Here is a 13,862-nt window from a genome sequence, read left to right as displayed (position 1 = left end):
AAGAAGAAGAAGAAGAAGAACAGAAAAGAAGACGAGGAAACAGGCGAGAGGATGATGAAGATGATGGCAGGCCTATCTAATCAGTTTTCTAAAGCTTGACATTTCCCACTATGCAGAATTCCTGTTAGTTTCCTGACATCCAGAGCCCTCTCCTGGCCAGATGGATTCCCTCCTTGCCATTTTGCCTCCCTCTCCACTCATTCATCAGATCTGCTCTGCCAGACCCCCACACCCCTGCTCTGTCATTACAGATCAGTACAGATGATTGTTATAGCAGGGTTCTCTGAACACTATGAAGCTGTAGTGTGGAAGCTACAGCAATTGTGTTCAGTGAGAGTGTATTATCCAGTCTTACATGAGCTCTCATCGTGACTTCTAAGGTTAAGGAAAAATGGGAGACATTTGCTCCAAACAGCTGTAGACTACAGCAAGTCTGGAGTTTTACAGAACTGTTCTTGTGAAAGGAAACAATGCTGAAACAAACAAAGTGAATTCAGGAAACTTGAAAATAATGGTGATGAAATTGTAGTGCTGATGTAAGATGTTACTTTATATTCAGGGTAGATGAGAGGCCTGAACATTTTGATCTGTCTTGTAAACACCCTGAAAAAGCAATTGATGCATGAGGAACCTTGCATGGGCATGACGTACTGTGAAAGTAGCGGAAGTAAATAAGCACATAATCACCCTGCTCTATTACTCCAGCCGTAGCAGGGTGTATGGCATATCAGGTGAATAATGTCCTTACATCAGACAATCCGGTGAGCGTGAAGAGGAACAAGAGGAATGAGATATTTCTCTGTCTATTTGGACATCTAGGACTTAATGTTCATTGTTGTAATGAAGAACCCTTTGAGCCCTCTGACACCATAGTTCGATTTTAGATTGTTTCCTGAAAATCTCCTCAGACTTCATGTTTCTGCTCATTATTAAGAAATGTTTTTCTGTCTCTTTCCTTTGGTTTAAGATTTATGAGAATCCATTTGTTGAACAGTACAGTATATCATGTATGATAGCACACAACAATTTAAATGTCCATTGAAAGAGCTGTTTGCCTGCTGCAGCACACATGCTATTACACAGGAGTCACGTATCAAAGAAATGGTATAATTTTTTGAGTACAAATCAGTGATCATGAATGCACCATTTTATAGTCATGATGAATGCACCAGCCAGATATTAAATATTACTACCAGCTTTTATTCATGGTTTTGATTATCATTTCTATTTTAAGACATTTTAAGAAAAAAATGTATGTGGTGCCCAGTTGGTTAAGAGTTAAGCCACCCACCATTAACAAAATACAGCCAGGGACATTTGTTGCATCTCTCTCTCCCTCATTTCCTATGCAAAGACTGTACAAAACAAGTGGACATAGCCACAAGACGTAACACATTGGTTTGTGGACTACCCTTTTGAAGCCTCAAGTTTGGAATTTTGCCTGCCACCCTCTTGGTTTTTTGGAGCCAGAAGAAAACATATTTGAATAAAAGGGTGTGGTTGGGGAGGAGTGAGGGGTGGATCTGGCACCTCCAGATATATTTCATAGGGATGGCCAGATGGGTGACACCCATGGATAGGACAGAATACACGCCCACATTGCTATGCCTCTCCCCTATGCACACATGCACAAAGGCACTCATACCCAGTGCATGCTGAACTCCAGCCCCCTTGCAACCCTCAACAAGATAAGCAAATATTGGAAATGAATGTTAAATGCAACCCCAATTTGTCAAATGAGAATATGCACTATTAATGCCAACAATATTTAAATGAAAACCAGCAACTGAAATATGTAAAGTTTTTGCTACTTTCCCTCAAATTACATCATTTGCACCTCCTTCACTCAGGCAGCACATCCCTCTTTCTAAAAGTGTGGAATAATCCATGTTTGCTGCTTTTTTGAAGTCCTTCTTTTACCATCGAACATTGTCAGTGAGCCCAGCAGTGTGCATTAGACATTAAAAGCTCCATATATCTAAAATAGGCCTCTGAGCATTAGAAGGAGCTGTGCTGCTTTTAACTTGCTCTGGAAAATGGGAGCTTATGCTCCCTCAGTCCTTTGTTTCCTGATGGTTCCAACTCTACACTGCATCAGCTCTGAGGAGCTTGGGACTTCAGAGGACCTCTTGAAGCCATAACATCAACCATGCAGAGAGTAACACAGAAAGTGTTACAAAAGTGTCCTGGGAATTTGACTGTTTTCAGGATAATAAGTAGAGAGAGCTTGTGTTAACTTAGGAAAAAGTCACTTGAGAACCCACCACACGTCACCTCTCCTGCCTATTCTATAAGACCATGAAAAAGGCAATTAATTTGGCAATATGTAGGTATAACTTCCATCGAGCTGTGGAGGGGACATGAAAAATAATGTTCAGTGCCCTTTAATTCTTTTCTTAAACATGCACTGAACATGTAATGTGGAGACATTTCTACCCACAGGCATGATTGACTCATTTCATTTTAAAAAATTAGTAAGTAAAGGCAAGTTAGGCAGTGAGAAAATCAAGTACAGAGTTAACTAAAAATACATAAAATAAATCTTAAGAAGAGCCCACATATACTACCTGGATGTGCCCACCCGGAGGATAAAATATTGATGCTGTTGGAGGACGATACTTCCCAGTTCCTCTTCTGGAGGTCTGCTGAGCCCACAACTCAAGGTCAGAATGAGTCACCAGCGGTCTGGGAGAAGGATGTGAGGGGGTCAAAGAGTCGGGAGCATGGGGGAAACCATGCTGAATGTCAAACTGAGGGGAAGGCGCAGTAGGCCAGCCAAGGAAACATCACAGCTCTGCACTCAGCTAGCTGCCCTGGCCTGTTGACTAAAGTGTTTTGCTCTTTCTCCAACGTCTACAGCATTGCACACAAAGTCCAAAACAGGTCACCCTGGCATTGACCATGCGCTGCATGCTAGAGCAACTACCATAATATCACAGGCTAGTGTGTGAAGGCTACTAAAACAGCAATAACAACAGTTCTTATCAGCCTGGGAAACTTCTGATGGCCAATAAAACATTACCAGTGGTGTAAAGTAACAAGTACAGTTTTGAGTTACCTGTGCTTTACATTAGTAGTTCCATTCCCTCATTTGATTTTCTACTCCACTACATTTCAGAGGCAGATAATATACTTTTTTAGTCCACTACATTTATTTGATAACTTCACTTACTAGTTACATTCCATATTCAGATTATTAAGAAGTTATATTAAATTATATATCGATGAACTAATTACCAGTGGAAAATTCATATGCTACCCAGCAGTATATAAAGTAATATTATTTGAAATATTAATCAGTTAAAATTAGCCTAACATTTACCATTTGCAATATAAAAGTGATTAATGTGTCATCATAATCCAACACTATAATATAAATTATTCTGAAATGGGTTATTCTGCTAAATGAATACTTTTACTTGTTGGTACTTCATGTTAATACTGTGTGTAGGATTTATTGGCTTCTAGTGGTTTAGTTACAGATAGCAATTCCCTCACTTCACCCTCCCCTTTCAAGGTGAAGGAGAAACTAGGGTGGCTTCAAAACATGTGAAAAATGCCAAAGCCCCCATCTGGAGCTAGAGTTTGGTTTGTCTTTTCTGGTCTACAGTAGAAACATGCTGGTTCAACATGGTTCAACCAATGAAAACATAGTTATGCATTTTATATATCATTTCTGCCAATAGATCCTCCTAAATGTTACACACTGGACCTTTAAGTAGCATTTTTAATGCATGACATTTACTTGTGACATAATATTTCTGCACTGTGGTATTGCTACTTTTACTTAAGTAAAAGATCTGACTACTCCTTCCATCACTGAACATTACTTGAGATGTTTGCAGCAGGAGTGATTTGTTAATGACAGGGTTAATGATGCATGCAGGAGAGGACACCAAGTGGAGATATATTTACTGAGTTTCAGTCAGTGTGTGTACTGTGAAAACACATGTGTACTTGCACACAGTTTACCAGATATGAAATCAGTAGCTGTCCTTCTGTGAACAGTAATGGACAGAAAGGCCAATGCTGCCAAATGGAGAGCAATACATAAGTGCATTTGGTTGTTCCCAGGTGCACTGTGGACAACAGAACTACTCCTTTCCTCAAATATCTAATCTGATGGTCAGGGACACTGATGACACTATGGACTGTGTTATTTAACCAGACTCATAAAAATCCAAGATTAGAAAAGAAGACGCTATAACTAAGTTTACCTAATAATAAAACCCACTATTGGTCAATACATTTCCCTAATTTACATTTACCTGCAAAAAGATGTGTCTCCTCTAGAAGAGTGAAAAGCAAAACTAGTATTTGTATTATATTGGTTAAAGGAATCATTTTTGGTAAATATGTCTATTTGCTTTCTTGTCAAGAATTAGATTAAGAGATTGATACCACTCTCAAGTCTGTACAGTAATTTGTAGCTGGAGCCAGCAGCCTGTTAGCTTAGTTGTGCATAACGAATGGAAACAGGGGTAAACGGCTAGCCTAGCTTGAACCACAAGTAACAAGTAGTAGTGTAAAAACGACATTTTGCCAATTTTCACAGGGTTATGTGCCAGACTACAGTGTCTTGTGGGGTCAGTCATTCTGGAGAAAGATTGATTGTTGAGTCATTCCAGGGAATTTCAGGTCACCAAATAAAAATGCTTTGGGTCATGGTAAATAAACAAAGTGGCTCAGAGCAAGTCAAACAACACAACAGTTGGTGTTCATGCTCTCAAATACCGCCAACCTGGGAACTCAATCAACTATCTTTTTTCCAGAATTACTGACTCCACCTTAAATTTGTGAGCTTTAGAGGTGCTGCAAGGCTGATTCTGATTTTTATAGGACATGTTGTAAAAGAACATGGAAAAGACATAATAGCAGGGGTGTTGGGGATGTTCACAACAATCCATTGTATTAACTCTTATTAACTCATTAATAATACTGTGTTTGTATTTGTTCAGTTTCCTATGATGCAGCACACCTTAAGCAGTAGACTAAACTCTTCCATCAAATGGATTAGCAAAATCTATAAAAATAAATTAATTGAATGCTAGCTGTTACTCAGACAGAAACCTTGACTGTATTGACAGTGCACAATACTAATGAAAGTTTTTTGTTAATGTTTATCTGAGGCCAAAAAATCTACTGCTTGTACTAAGAATTCATAAACATTACACAGCAATAACATTGATCATTTTTCTTTTAAATGACAATATGTTCAAACTTTCAAGAACCAAAAGCATTTGCTATGAATTGTGAGCTTGCCATATTGCAAAAGTTGGTTAAAAAGTGCAATTTCTGCCACATTTGTACCTAAAATGTTTAAACAAGAATTCTAAAGTCAATTTATTGGCCAATTTAAAAAGGCTGTTAATGCCCTCTGCAGTTTGTCAGGTATTATTCTGTGAAAAAAAATGAAGGTTACCTAATGTCATTCAAAAACAAACAGCAAAAATAACCTCTATTAACTTTTTGTCAATTTATATGATTTTATTCAAATAGGATGGTTCATTTTGTCTAAATTCATTCATTCTGTAAAAATCACTTTGGTGTTGTCAGCCAATTTCCTCCCTAACCTCCTATTCTTTAAAAGGCGCCATTGCCTTATCTTAATTTACTTTTGTGAGACCATTGCCTTCTGATTTTACTAACTATAAAGATGCAAATCCCCAACACTGTGTTGTTTACAGTATTTAATCTCATATCATCAAGCCTTTACATACAGTATAAACTGAGATGTTAAAACTCCTCCTCTTCAACCTACAACTCTTTTTTTAAAACACTTGTTGTTTTTCAATCAATGAACACACGTGCCCCTAAGTGAAACTTAAACACCCTGAAGGTGAAATTTCCCTCCTTTCTGAATGGGAAACAGGCATTGATATAAATTACCAGAGCAACTGCTCATTACTACCATTGATGGGCTGATTAGCTGGTCATGAAGTCATTGTGTGCATAGCAATCAGCTCCATATTTTTATCTGCAACTCTCCTTGTCCCAAACGGATGCCAGGAAAGCGGGGAAGAAGAGAAGAGGGAGGTTTGATCAACTTAATTAAAGCCTATTAGATATTCTGTGAGGTGGATTGGATCAGCATTGGATAGAATAGAAATGAATGGAGGGGACACTGATAAATGAGAGCGAGCCAGTGTACAAACAGACCAAAAGTGTTCTGTGAGCAGGATAACCATCAGATAGAGTAACAGTCATGTTGTCTCAGCCCCAAATTATAAAATGGAGGCATTACTTTGGGATGGATTGCCTAGTGTCTGCATACACCCTGTTGGGTCAATGCAGCCATTAGTGGAGCTCACATTTCTACATAAAAACCCTGCTGTTCAGCCCATCGGCTTGTATATAACTATCATTAGTCTGTCAGTAGCAGCCTTGGAGCATGCAGCAATACTTGTAACGATAAAGAGATTTAAAGGACTCAATTCCTCATTGACTTTCTTTCCACTAATATCTGCCTAATAAATGAGGTTATAAGCCGGTGTTTCCTTTAGGTATGAATGAAATCCTCCAGCTTTATATGCATAATTATTTAGACTGTAATAGACACCTCTGATAGGGGCCTTGGAAATCCAGGAAAATGACAACTGCAATTACTCTGTAAGCTAAGAATTTACATCATTCAAAAGATGAAAATATGCAGAGGTTTAGGGAATGAAATAATGATTCATGTTTATATCCTCAAAGTGAGTATTCAAACAGAGGGAGGAATGACATAAGAGCAGCGCCTCTGCATTTATAGGGGCGCTGAAACACCTTCAGACCTGTCATTACTGTTCCTCATGAAATGAGCATCAAAAGAGAGGAAGATCCCCCACGGTGACATTTAGAAAGTTTGCATACTGCCGCTTTGATATTTCAAACAGTTCGAGGTTTTAACATGCCATCTTTGAAGACTCCCAGTTTCTAGAGAATGTCAAAAATAATACAGGCACTTTGCAGAGGGGAGGATTTGCTTAAGTTTTATCAAATAGTTTTCTTGATGAAATCTGATGCCGCCCAACATACAGTAGAAGCAATCACAAGATCAAGGAAAGTTATTCTGTTTTCCTCTTGTAGCCTGTGTATGCATCTGTCAAACTATCACTGAAATACCATGCAGAGATGTATGTATTGCAAGGAGGGTTTTCAGTTTTACATGCAGGTAAAATGTCAAATCCTATGCCAAGGAATTGAAAAGCTAATCCTGGGTAATTACAGTTGATATGTGTGTCTGCAAATGGCTAAATAATAATGATAAAACCACTATTATGCAACTTGATATTTGTTTTAACATGAGAAAGAGTCTCTGTTAAGCTAAAGGCATGGCCTAGAATCCCAGATATTTTTTTGGTAACCAGGTTTGTAATCAGGTTCCTTTTCATGAGTTATTTTGCAAAAATTGTGCTCCTCTGTCACAGTAAGATAATTGATAGAAGTTTAAAAGATAGATCTAGTTTATAACAATAATGGTACTGTTTATACAAGACTGCAAACACCTAGTCCTGACAGAAAACAAAAGGATAAAAAGACTTTAAACCAAAAAGCTTATTGCTATTGTAGACAGGTTAAAAGTACCCTGTGGGGTTTTTGATCACTAGCTGCAACATTTTCCTTCTATAATGCACATACATAAGGACGCACGCGTCTGCAGATAAACATTTAACTGATGCAAAACAAGGGCAAATTGCAGTCAGCTGCAAAACTTTACGGGTGAGTTTGCACTGTAATATCATTATAGCACAATATCTTATGTGAATCAGACCTTGAGACGACAAGGGACACGCAATTCATGGGGCTATCAGTGGCTGCAGTCCATTTTTAGAGTTTACACCACCTCTCCGTCTGCTGAAACGTTTTTTCCAGAGAACTGCAACAGTGTAAAAGATTTATTTTTGCCTATAAAACTCTAATATCTAATAAGTTTAGAATCAGTTGAGCGACCTTGAGTTGCATAATTATAACAGAGTCTGATAAAACTGACATAGTTAAATCAAAAGCTTTAATAGGCTACATTCTTATTCTTCTTATTTTTTCTTGCACTTAACATCATCATATTCTGTATTAGGAGTTCTTTCTGTGCTGTTGTTGGGTGGGGGTTAGCCATCCCTGCTGTCCATGACAAGCAGCCCTGTTAAGATTGGTGCTCCTCCCCACAACCCACAGCAGCCCAATAATGGTTTGTTACGGCCATGCCCTGAAAAGTGATGATACACCGCTTTGGCCAGCCATGCTTACTCACCGTTAAATAGGGATATCTCTTTTTTTTCCCTTCAACACCTTGCTCCACTGCTCTGTCCATCATAATAAGAGCTCTTGTATCCCATCCCTGCCTGTAGGAGAGTAATCGGTGTGAAGCAGGGAATAACATATCACTTGGTATGCCTGGAAGCCCCTGCAAAGCCACAGTCCTAATGAAATATTAATCTGAGGCTCCCTGCTAATGATAATGCACTATCAAGCATGAGTTGGTCCAACTGAGGCAGACACTTCCCTGTCACACTTGTGTTATGACAGGATATCCCTGCTATTACAGCCCACAAATGAGATTTGAATCTGTGAATTACAAAATGGTTAAAGGGGTGGATCGCTGCCTTTATTAATTCTTTACAGCCCCTGATTTCCTCAGACAGCTGCACTGTAGACCTTTCACCCAGTAGCCTGTTATAAAGAGCATGTGCCCATTAAACTGAGAGGTTACACTGATGGCCTGTGGATTTGTTTCTTCATCTCTCTTTCTCACTTTCACAGTCTTCTTTTTTATTTCTTAGCATTTTAAATAAATGTACTTTTTGCCATATTTTACTGCAACTACTCTGCAACAACAATGCCCTATCTAATGATATTAACTAAAATAGTAAATTATTATTTATTTATTTATTTTTATAACTAACTTTATAACTATAATTATTTTTATTTTGTTCTACAATTAGCATAAAAGGAACTATAATCCGAATTTCATTATACAACCCTGCATTGTAATTGACAATGAAATAACCTTGAATCCTAAACCCATTTTATTCTGTGATCCTGACCTAAAGTGAGCCCCTATAAGGCGACATGAGCACAAGTTTGTAGTGCAGACAAGATAGTTTCTTGTGTGCATCCCATAGCTTCCTACCCTCCCAACTTGGAAAAATAAAGACTTTACTCTTTTATTCATGTCCACTTATAGATATTTCAGACATGTTGTTAGTGCAAGTTATTTTAAATGATGTTTAAACTATAACAACAAACTGAGCATCCAGACGCACGCTTGTAATGCCTTGTCAATTTATTTGCATGCAATGAAACTTCACACTAAAGTAACAGGATGATAAGAATCTTAAAGAATTTTAACAAAAACCTACATTCTTTTCTGCCTTGGCCCTGATCTGAACAGACAGACAGGGTAACAAGCTGCTACCTAATAGTCCTAACATCTAACATTACTGTACTCTGCCATGAGTATAACCAAATTGTTTTACAGAAATAGGGTGACATCATGGGTTTCCTTTAAATACATTTTGCTGATCATGTTATACATTGTGTGATACAGTGAAGAATTATATTAGTGCTGCAACAGTTATTTTCATTATAGAAAAACAAAAGCTGTACATTAATGCTGCAATGTGTAGGATTAGATTATATACCCCTTTGGTTCCCCACAGTGGTTGTATCACATGAGATATTGTATACAGGATTGTCTCGTTTTCTCTTTTGCCATCTAAATGTTTTGAGGAATGCTATGATCAAATAAAATTATCTATAATAGCTATAAGACACACACACTCCACTTTTGCTATTCAACATCCAGATTTCTTGTACAAACAACAGATCAGCTAAGTGAGCCTACACAAAGCAGAATATCTAATGCTCCATTGTCCTCATAGTTTTTAAATTAATTGTACTGTGCTGAAGTGACGCTGTCGAGCAGTCAGTACTGTGTGTATCTTCATATTTCACACTTGCAGCTATAAACTCAAAGGTATCAACCCACACAGTGTGTGCTTTTGAACTACAAGAGATCAAATCTACAGAGAAGTTATACTGATTGACAAGCAAGTTCAAAAGAAGCATTTTATCACTTAGCTTCAAAAGGGAATATGTGGCTCTGTCCTACATACAGGCAACACAAGTGTCTTTTAACTTGAAATTAATATCTGTCTGGTGAGGAGGGAAACATTTTAGTGTAAAATAATAAGCCACCTTCTATCAATTCTGCGGGAGATACTATCAGGGCCATCGTAATGAAACTGGAGATCTAATCCAGGGAGAAACTCTGTTGTCAACAGTGATTTAAAACTCACAGCAGAGGCACCTCGCTGGGACAAATCCTCTTAGCCACTAAAGATGAGACTGAAACGCTGCTCCCTCCACGAGAGATGACAAACAGAGGTTTGCTTGTCATCTTTGAATAGTCTCAACCTTGCTTGTGTGGGTGAATTAGCATTGAGCACCATGGCAAAGCAGCATCAAAAGCCGATGGTTGTTCCCTTGTCTGTTGAAAGGCTAAACGTTGCCTCCCGTGCAGTCATGGCAGTCCTGCTGGCCCTGAGGTCACAAGGTCAAGGACAAGAGGGGGATGGAGTGGGTAGAAAAATGAGTTCTTACATCTTCTGACAAGCCACATCCTAACTGCAATTTTCAATTACAGCTGTAGACTGTTTCTGTGTGTGTACTGTACATCTGTGTTTACGTTTGTTTGTGCTAGTATTACTGCGGCATATGTGTCTAAGTGTGTGTGCATTTCCAGTAGGACGGGAAGCCAGCAAGATCCTGGCACGGTGATTCCTGCCCATCAGGACTTGACGAAGGGAACAGATGGAGCTCTCTGAGGTGTGCTCTCAACTCGGAGTCCCCTGATTCAGCCCTGCCATCTCACACCCGCATCCCCACCTCTCCGACCAGTCTATCCACCACAGCCAGCTGTGCACGGCCTCTGCAATTTCATCAAAGCACCTGGTCATTCTTTTATGGTAAAGCCACAGCCCATGGTCCCTTGAGAATCTTGGTTTCTTGAAATGCATGGCCTCAAGGCTGGGTAATACAATATGCAACAATAAAACTGAGCTGATCATCTGAGTAATATGCAATATTGGTGCTTGGCCAACCACGCTGTCCCTATTGCTACAGCTGCTGTAATTGTGCTAAATTAAATGAGTGTTGTTAAATGATATGAGTTCTGCCTGGCCTTGGAATGGGTGAGTGCCAGTTTCACTCAGTATTGATTCAGGCTTGTTTTATTTTCCACACAGGGTTATTTAGTCTACCATACTTCAGATTTATGTTACGTTTGTTTTAAGTATTGAAAAGGTGTTGTTCGTAGTGACAAACCAACAGAAAATGATTACCTGATTCAGCAGGTTTCCTCAGCTGTATAAGGTATTTTAGTATGTTGCAGTTCATTGTTGTTACAGCTGACATCTTTACAGTTATGGTTCACTCTCATTGGCCTCATTTTCACCAGCAGTGTGCTAATTGCCCAGCACAAGATAGCAGAACTCAACCACAATTCTCAACTGTCTACATGACCTAAGCCCGCAGATAAAAACAAACCATCAGTTTGTATAACCTGAGAACAATGAGCATTTTTGTAAATTAGGCTTGTATAAATATTACAGAGCAAGTTGGTGGAGAACAAAACAGACCTAAAAGTAGAGCAAATATTGGACTTGTTGGTGTTCTGTTCCTGGGAAGTAAAAATGGGGAAAGTCTTTGTCAAATTTACCTAATAAAGACACTATGTCATATTTAAGCCGTCTACTGGTATGATTTCTGTGCTAACCAGTTTTCAAAACAAAATCATTTGTGCACGTCACATTTCTGTCCTACTTGCAGTATGGTAAACAATGATAGTGCGGGCACATCCACTAAACACTGGTGTATCCCCATCCACACCTCCTCTTAAGGCTGTTGCATGGAGATTAGTTTTAGTTCTTTAGCTATCTCGGTTTTCACCTGTCTGTTAAATAATTCCAAGTTTGTTCTCGTCAAAGTGTGAGAATTTTCTTGAAAGGCACCAGCTGTCCATTTATTTGTCATTATTCTTCCACAGGCATATTTTAATCAATACACTATAAGGTTTTAATTAATCTGCAGACAGCTTCTGTATGTTTTCTTAAAGATAAAGAAATGCAAAAGCAAATGCTTGCTTTTTAATTTCCTGGCATTGTTTGTGCCTATGATTGCATTTCTACTAACCAGTTCTGTATGCATTCAATATTTCAGTGCTGCTGTTGTTTTCTTAAAATGTCTTTACCCGAAAAAGACAGTACTGCTATTCACACATCACACACGTACACCTGGGAGATGCTCCACACGGTGCACCCTTGAGTAGATGCACTGGAGCAGTTGGGGGCTGAAGACCTTGCTCAAGGGCACCTAATTAGTAGTTGGGGGCAGGAGATTATTCGCTCAAATCCTGCACCCAGAGAAGTTCAATCCGGTGACCTTCTGCTCACAATCTTGCTTCGCTAACCTTGAGGCTACAGCCAGCCTCTATTGTATGAAAAGAAGCAGAGAACAATCTACAGTAGCTACAGCTACAGCAAATGCAATCCAGCATTACCACATTATGGTGTTTTCCATGCTTTTGCCTCCCACTGTACTCCCGTGTGAATTAAAAGGACGAAGCCAGTCTTTTTTTCACATCCTAATAACCTCTATAATCTAACCAGTTGTTTCTCATTTATTATTCTTTATTGATTTTCATCATCGTTCCTAAACCTCCCCCCAGCCCTTTCCCCAATGAATCATTCTCCTCTCTCTCTCTCTCTCTCTCTCTTCATTTTTTTCTCTTTTTCTCTCTGTCAGCAAACTTCCAAGCTGATGTTGCAAACTCCTATCCGATTCAGTTTTTGCCCAGGGCATATGAAGTAATGGGCGCTTTAAAATTTTATTTATATTTTTTTCAGGTATAATACATCAAAGCAATCATGGCATGGCTAAATGGTTTTTTACTTGTTTTGGCAGAAACTGAGCTTGTTTGAGCAGAATGATTTGTTCTTGTGGTTGGGTATTTTTTATTGTCAAAAGCTACTTAATTGGCAGTTTGCTATGCTTGAGCATTTAGCATTGTTGTCTTGAAACAGCTAACTGCAGACCATACGACATTTCTAGTCTATGAAACAAAAAATGGCAACAGGGAATCGGAAAATTTGGAGGAAAAAATTGTATTGAAGTTTTAACACATGGCAAACTTTTTAAATAAAGCGGCTTGAAACTTGTTTTTAGGCTTACGATTAACACTCAACTGAAATTTAATGAAAGAACTGCAAGAACGATATTACATCAACATATATTCAAACAGAGGTTTTTTTTTTTTTTAAGAAATTTTTAAAATTTACACGCAATGAGCATTAACAGATGTTCCATGAACGCACTGACGGTTGACTGTGAATAACAACTGGATGGTACCACAAGGCGATTATCCTGCGTTTATTCAATGGACTGTCGCCCGGGCCCAGGTTGGGAATATATTAGGACAAGCAGAGTGAACATTTCAATACTTTTTCATCACAGTTATTTGATCATTCTGTGTTTTCTTAGAAGCAGGAAACAATGGGCAAAAAGCGTGAGGAAATATAGCAAAACTTGGAAAAACAAAAGAGCCAAAATTGTTGGATGGGCTAAGACAACTGGGTCACAGAGCATGCTAAAAACTGGCAAGCTCTAATCAGTGGGTGTGGTACTCCTGGTTCTTTGCAGTGGTTTTCATTACCTAATTCAGAAAGGGTCGCAGGTGGTCAATTTTATGCTTTTGACGCGGAGGTAATATTATTTTCAAATATATTCTTTATTGATTTTCATCATCGGTTCGCTAAACCGTCCCCCAGCCCTTTCCCAATGAATCATTTCCTCTCTCTCTCTCTCTCTCTCTCTCTTTTCTCTCT

This window comes from Morone saxatilis, unplaced genomic scaffold (genome assembly GCF_004916995.1).
Source record: "Morone saxatilis isolate NCDOM2014 unplaced genomic scaffold, NCSU_SB_2.0 Contig24, whole genome shotgun sequence".
Taxonomy (NCBI): domain Eukaryota; kingdom Metazoa; phylum Chordata; class Actinopteri; family Moronidae; genus Morone; species Morone saxatilis.
The sequence above is the reverse complement of the archived record's forward strand: the minus strand, read 5'-3'. Positions refer to the sequence as shown.